General features: G+C 33.2%; 1 long non-coding RNA gene across 2 annotated transcripts; it reads right to left on the bottom strand.

Moving 5' to 3' along the window:
* Positions 1–2,314: 2,314 nt before the first annotated feature.
* On the bottom strand, positions 2,315–5,681 carry LOC113778563. 2 transcript variants are annotated; one of them, XR_003469289.1, is made up of 5 exons: positions 5,421–5,681; positions 5,243–5,332; positions 4,806–4,875; positions 3,367–3,432; positions 2,315–2,720 (listed from the first exon to the last, which is right to left on the bottom strand). It is a non-coding gene; the product is annotated as an uncharacterized LOC113778563 (long non-coding RNA). The 2 variants fall into 2 exon arrangements; XR_003469288.1 differs by having other exon boundaries at positions 5,243–5,681.
* Positions 5,682–7,634: the final 1,953 nt, after the last annotated feature.

The following is a 7,634-nucleotide window of genomic DNA, read 5'->3' as shown; positions in this document are numbered from 1 at the left end:
TCTCTTTTAGGGTTTCAATCTGTGGTTCACTGAAAAACTAATTGAGACATTGCAATCATTTCAAGAGTAGTCTCTTTCATACTAAATTAACTTTTAACATCTCTTCATGTGCCAACTAAAATAATCAATCAATTTGGACTTTATACTCATTTTGTTAGGTCAAATGTCTCTTGTTATTCCAATTAGCCAAATTTTCAAATTGCTTTTCACTCAAATGTCAGTAAATTGATCGGATTCCTCAGGTATTGTATGGTGCCTACCCCAGAGGATTGCATTTTTCATGCAAAACCAACCCTTGGCATAAAAGGATTCCGTCATAGGACATGCATACTAATTTTACAGTTTTGCTTACTAACTCTGGGTATTTTTCTTTTATCTTTTCCCCTCCCCTGCGTTTATAAAAGATGTTTTAATAAGAAAAAATATTTTTTCTATATCTGATAACAATTTTGATCTAATAAATTTTAAAAATTACAGATATTACTTGATTCTTGGACAGATCCTACAACATAAAAACGTGAAGAATCCATCTGGAGCCGCTAGTCTAAAGCATCTAAGAGATTTCATGATATAATTATTCGTTAAAAAAAATCTCTTGATTCATTGTTCCTAACACATTTGTCTTAAAAGAAAGAAAAGAGAAAGTGTGTGTGTGTGTATGAAAGCATGTTCTTTAGAAATTTTCTTTTCTCATTTGTATTATAATTGAACAAGAAATTTCGTTGCAAACATTTGCAATAATAAAGTTTTTCAGTTAGACAATTATTGTTTTGTATATATTCATGTACATTTCATTCTTTATTTGTTCATTGGGAGATTTCGTGATGGATTTTAAGAAATAAGGCTAAGTTGAGATTCTCAATCTCTTGCATGAAATTTACAAGAGTGTGCTTAACTTTCTAAAAAATTTTGCACTCGAAATCAAAAGAGGTCACTTAAACTGGTAGTTTGTCTTAAAAAATCAACCACGATACTTTTCTCTTTCATTTTACAATTCATATTTTGTTCACTTCTATTGACTCGTCAAAATCAGTCACATTGGTTGACAAACTTCAAAGTGAGGCAATCTTTACTTTGAAAATACCCACTGTGTCTAATTAAATTCAATCCACATTTAGGTGAAAATAAAAATGTCGATTATTTCTTTTTGTTTTGAAAATTTGGAATGATACTATAGGCGTTCGTTTCTCTATCTATATAGATTTTATCATAGGTTCTCTCATTTGAGCCTTTAAAGGTACAATTTCGTTCCAAATAAGAGTCTTAATAATCATAACTCTACATTTGAAAAATTTTCAAATGTCAAATAGGAATGGATTCTCTCGATAGGTTATTCTTTATTTTGGTTATCATGTAACGTAAGAATGATGTTTTGACTATCTTTTCTACTACCTAAACACTGTATATCATTTGCATCGACATTTGATCTTAAATTGGTGATTCATTTCAAAAGCACTCATGATTACGCCCCACACTGGGGAAGGAGATTTGAGAGTTTTCAAAAAGAACAAAGATGCTAAAATTTTGAAAGGGACATGAAGTATTCAAAAAAAAAAAGAGAGAGGGGGCATTTATATTCTAAAAGTTAGGGAGTTTTCAATTCTATCATTGATATTTGGGATTTTGATATTGGCAAAAAAAAAAAGAAAACAAAAGAGGAGAAACAACGGAAAAAAAGGGAAAATGTGAAGAAAAAAAAGAGAAAAGAAAATGAAAAGAAAAATGCAAAGCGATTCAATGCTGAAATCCCTCTAGTGATTGGTGATAAAAATCAAAATGGAATCAAAGGTCTTTGAGTCCAAAATTGGGGCAGTTTTGGGAAGGAATGCGATCTTAAATGCAATGTCTTTGAAAATCTTATCACTACAAGAAATTTGGTCTTCAGTGACAAGCCATTTTTGTCACAAAAAAATAAAAAGTCGTCACTGATAACTTTTATTGACAACTTTCTAGTTGTCACAGAGTCGTCACTGAAGGCCCGTCGGTAAAAGTATATAGTGACGACAATAAAAGTCGTCAGTGAATGGAACTCTTTTGTGACAACTGATGTCGTCAATAATTATTGTAATTTTAGTGATGACATAGTATCTTGTCAATGATGTACAAATAAATGTCGTCACTAAAAGTGATATGTAATTGTCATTGGTATAGACTAATTACTGACGACTTTTGTTGTCACTAAACACTTTTTAATTTTATGACCGCAGATTGTTATTAATGGAAAATTCTGATTCAATGATAACTCTTTATCACCATGAAAATTGAAAATTTTCCTACAACAATTATATCTATAAATGGAAAAAAATGACAATGATTTATAATTAGCAAATGAATGCATCCATTGCATTACGAAATGTCAAAATATCATATAAGCATTCAAATATCATAATGAAGTTCAACAACACCCTATAGATAGTTTGATAAGTGGTATTTGGCCTAAATTTCACATATAACTCGAGGTAGCTTTACAAAACAAATCCAAGTCCCAAATTTCAACACAGAGCCGCTTCAGCAACACTCAGCTCCTCCCCTCAACACTCCGCTCCTCCCCTCAGGTAAAAGATTTGTAAGGCAGTTTTCAGCAATGGCTCCTAAAGCTGACACCACAAAAAAACTTGATACAAAGGCTCAGGCAGCCAAGGTTGCCAAATTTGTCAAATCTGGGACAACTTTTAAGAAGAAAGCCAAGAAGATCCGGACCAAAGTTACCTTCCATCGTCCTAAGACATTCAAAATCAAAATCAAAATCAGCCCCAAAGAAAATCAAAATCAGCCCCAAACTAATGCACCAAATTAGCTCAAGAAATAAGTACTGCTATTAAACTTCAGCCTCAAAGGAATAATATAACAAGTTGATAAGGCAACAAGCACTACTATAACAAGTACTGATATAAGTACTGCTATGAACAATATAACCAGTTGATAAGACGATAAGCACAACACTAAAGGAAAAGCAACTTCAGTTCACTTGCTTAGCTAAAACATTCAAATAAACTAAACTAAACTAAACCAAAACAATCCAAACTAATGCACCACAGAGGATACAAGGTGTCAAGTATGATAACCAAAGTAATGTCGATCATGATATAAGGTGTCAAGTAGGAGCAATGTGTACCAACATAACTAGAATGTTTCTTTGCCATTTAAAAGCAAATAACAACTTTCTTGTTCTAGATCTCTGAAATTACTTTTGCTGTTTGTCATGGTGTATTAATTCCATAGAAAACCAGCACCCCTTAATATTGTATTCCAATCAAACTAGTGAGTTAGGCAAGTGGCGGGACATTGCAAAACATTCACAGTGAAATTTACTTCAAGAATGGCACCAAAAATGGGAACCATTCATGTGAAAAGAAAAGGTATTACCTCAAGGAATGCCTTCAAAACCCACATAAAAGTTAGTATTATTACTCCGTTAACAGAAAATCCAACCTACATCCAGCAAAAAGTTTGTGATTATACAGTATAAAATAATGCTATATGGAGAACAAACTACCATGTAAGACGTGAAACTATCAATAATTAGCAATTAACTGTGGCAAGATGTACACTTCTCAATTTAGCATTATTCCAAGTAGAAGAGGCAAAGCCATATTAATTTGAAAAGGGACATATAGATAGCTGGGGGAGATGGAAAACAGGTTTTATAGTGAATATTGGGCTAATAGATAATATGATAGCACTTAGCAGAGCTGTGGGGAGTACTCAAAAGGATAAAAATGGCTTGGAACTCTGGAGAAAGAAGAGTGATTCTGGACACGAATTGCAAGGCAGCTTTCGAACTAATACAAGGAGCAGGACAGGACTCACCACTATACAATCTAATATGTCAGATCAGGAATGTTTTAAGCAGGGATCGGGAATCCTGGCTACAACATGTTTGGAGAAAGAAGTAAGTGTGTAGACTAGCTAGCTAAAAGTAGTGTCAACAAAGAATCTGGGATGCAGATTCTAACAGAACCGCCACAGGAACTTAGTGAATTGCGTGGTGCAAATATTTTAGGGGCTGCGACCCTATGTTTTGTTTCTGTTTAAGAGGATTGACCTCTCCCTTGTAAACTTAACAAAAGGAACATACTAGGCAGAGAAGTAAATGTGGTCAACACATTTGCAAGCAAAACATTTTGGCCAAAGCACCTTTGCCCTTAAAAAATAGTGAAACATGTGAAATTCAGCACAAGTAAGGCTAACAAGTATATTCTGGAGAATCATGGACTCTCAAAACATACCACAAGAAGCTGTCCATGCTGTTCTAATAACATTCCTAGTTCATGAATTTTTACGGAGGAAGATCTTTTTTCACATCAAAACTAATTGATGAGTTTTGGTCCTCTTACCAAGCTCTTCCAAAATGATACTAGTACAAGTCCTTAAGTAGACTTGAGATGCAGCCTTAGAACTCTATCACCAGATTTCTCAGTCACTAGATGCAACACCTTAGACTTGAGATGCAACCTTAGAGGTTTGTGTTCTAGAATGAATTTATAAGTTAGCAGAAAAAAAAAGTCTACAGTATCTTAACTTGCAGGACTACATCCATAGCTAATATACAGCTTTTAAGGCAAAGTACAAATGCAATGATTTGGAGCAACTTGTCCAGGTTTCTAAAAAAATAAATAAATGGAAACAAAGGAAATGAGAGTCGATTTGTGAGTGCGCACATTTACACAAAGATAGAGCACTTCCAACAGGGGGGGATGTAATACATTTCATTCAGTTCTCCACAGAATCGAAATTAACTGCATTTCTGGTCATTAATTAACCACACATTGTACCAACTTTCTTTGCTAAACTTGTCATAATACCTGTTACAACAATGACGATAAAGACAGCCAACGCAATACTTCCACCATCATACCATCCTTCTTTTATACCCTGGAAAACAACATATTAGACTATGGCAAGACCAAATCAAAATTAACCAATCAAAACATGTCAGCATTTTCCATTTTCCACTCAGATTAGCTAGTAAATCACAAGTATATTAAAAAATACTTTAATCTATAAGAATTTGATAGGGACAGATACCATTCTTGTCAGAAAATCAAAAGACAAGATTTAAAATTCATACAACTAACAAAATCATGATCTCAAACATATAGTAGTACAACAAAATTATTAAACAGAAAAAACTTTATAGGGCTTACAATTCTCAATTCAAAATAAGTATTAAGAGTGAACTTATCCTTAAAATTAAAATAATAATAATAATAATTAGAGCAAACTCAAAAATTAAGCTTACCTCTGTCTTTATCCCAAGGGCCAAAGAAGCAGCCGCAGCTACCATCAAGATGATTAAAGTAGTGTCTCGACAAGCTTCCCACAGAAACCTCTATAACACAACTCACAAATAAGCAAGTTAACGAGGCACAGCTCATGATGCAAATGGTTCAATAACTCAACGATTTGCAGTAACATACCCAAATCTTCAAAATAAGAACATGCTGCTAATGTTCAATTAGACTAGTAACAATAAAGTTTATAAAAAAGAGGGGGGGAATTTCCCTCAGTCACCGCCGGCTTGGTGCAGGTGTTCTTCTTGCGCTTCTTGGCGCCACCGTCGAGGTGGAGGACAAGGTGGAGGGCTGACTCCTTCTGGATGTTGCAGTCGACTAGGGTGCGGCTGTCCTCGAGCTGCTTGCCAGTGAAGATGAGGTGCTGCTGGTCCCGGGGATGCCCTCCTTGTCCTGGGCAGAAAAATTTTTTTTTTTTAAAATTAGGGCAATAAAATTTGGGGAGAAATTGAAACAATTGATCATCTAAGTAGGGTAGAAAAGGTGATTGCAAATGATGGTGATTGCTAATTAGGGTAAGAAACTTTGGGGAAACTAGACAAATGATAGAGAAGAAGAGAATTTACCCAAAAATTGAATGTTGGGAACACAAAATCGGGTCAATAAAAATTGGGGGAAATTGATTACTAAGCAAGAAGAGAGAAACTTGCCTTTTTACAGCACATGCTCTGAGGAAACATATCAAAATCAGTAGCCCAATAAGGAGGAATGCTCGAGCATTAGTGAGAAAGAAATTGAGAGGGGTCGAAGTGAGAGAGAGACCGAGAGAGACAGTGAGAAGGCCAGCGAGTGAAAATGTGAGAATTAGAAGTGTATCAGACTTAGCCCAAAAGTGGTAGACTTGTACTCTTTCATTTTGAAATTTGCTTTTTAAAGAATGCCTCCACCAATTTTCAATTCCCGCTGTTTCTTTTTCATTTTGAACGAAAAATTTGATCCAATTTTTAGTTTTATCTTTTTATTTAGATTCTCAAAGAAAGGTTATTTTCTTTGTATTAAATTAAAAATTTTAATTAAGTATACTAGATCGGGAATCTACTTTCATATTATTTTAAGAAATAATTCATTATTTTTAAACATGGAAAAAGAAAAATCTTAATTATGTGTTAAGAACTTTCTATCAGTTTCTAGAAAATTTTGTTAGTTTTGTCTAATAGTACTATATTTTTTTTAGATGTCTTATATTGAAGAATCATGAATGTAAACTTGCACGAAACTATAGTATACGTATTGATTTGTAAGAAAAATATGTATTCGTTTTGACTTTTAGCAAATCAACATTAAATTTGAAGGAATTGCAGTAATTAGTAGTCCTGATTTCATTAATTAACTTATATAACACAACTATTTCTGCTTTTCATCAAAATGAATTTGTACTTAATGAGTTTCAACATTCGACCAATTAGATGTCAAGGAGGCATTGACAGTATCCAAAATTAAGGTATTTGAATTTAGAGGCCTTGAGTTCTAATTGTAATAGTTTATATAGTTGTTCTAATTAAAAACTTTCATTAATTTTTTTCAGTTAAAAACTTATTGAGTAACTATGACTAGTTTAATAAATTATCAAATTTAAAAAAATTAAATTAATATTTAAGTAACTCTGACTAGTTTAATAAATCATCAAATTTTAAAAAAAATTAAATTAATATTGAGGCTCACAATTAAATAAAGTCATAGTTAATAAATCATCAAATTTTAAAAAAAAATTAAATTAATATTGAGGCTCACAATTAAATAAATGCATTAGAGATGTTCAAGTTAGTGATGATACTTATGTTGTCACTAACTACACTATAGTTTTATTGACAAAAATTGGTCGTCAATAAACATAAACAGTGACAACAATGTAAAGTTGTCAAAGAAAGTGGTAGAATTACTGACAACTTTTATCAAGTCGTCACTATCGCAAAACTCGCGCCTTCCAAGTCCCGTGGCGCGAAGTAGTTTTGTGACGACAATTAAAGGTTGTCACTGAAAACTCAGTTGCTTTGAGTCAATTGTGACAACCTTCAAAGTCGTGACTAAACAACCTCATTTTGTGACGACTTTTTGTCATCACAAAGAAATGTTGTCACTAATGACCTTTTTTCTTGTAGTGTATTTCTTTTAACTATCGTTGTCAAAGCCACATTACAAGCTCATAAAGTCCATTGCTGACTTATTTTTCATGACAACTTGAAGTAAGGATCAGGCTTCTAAGGGATCTACCAATCACTCATGATCACAGGGTCATAACCTGTTTTATATGTTTAACTATTTCTGACCCATATATTACAAACCTATAGAGGTTATATGTTGACTAAGTTTTCTCAAAAAATAAGGGTGATAAACTATTTG

Source organism: Coffea eugenioides, chromosome 7, assembly GCF_003713205.1.
Source record: "Coffea eugenioides isolate CCC68of chromosome 7, Ceug_1.0, whole genome shotgun sequence".
NCBI lineage: Eukaryota > Viridiplantae > Streptophyta > Magnoliopsida > Gentianales > Rubiaceae > Coffea > Coffea eugenioides.
The sequence above is the reverse complement of the archived record's forward strand: the minus strand, read 5'-3'. Positions and strand labels throughout refer to the sequence as shown.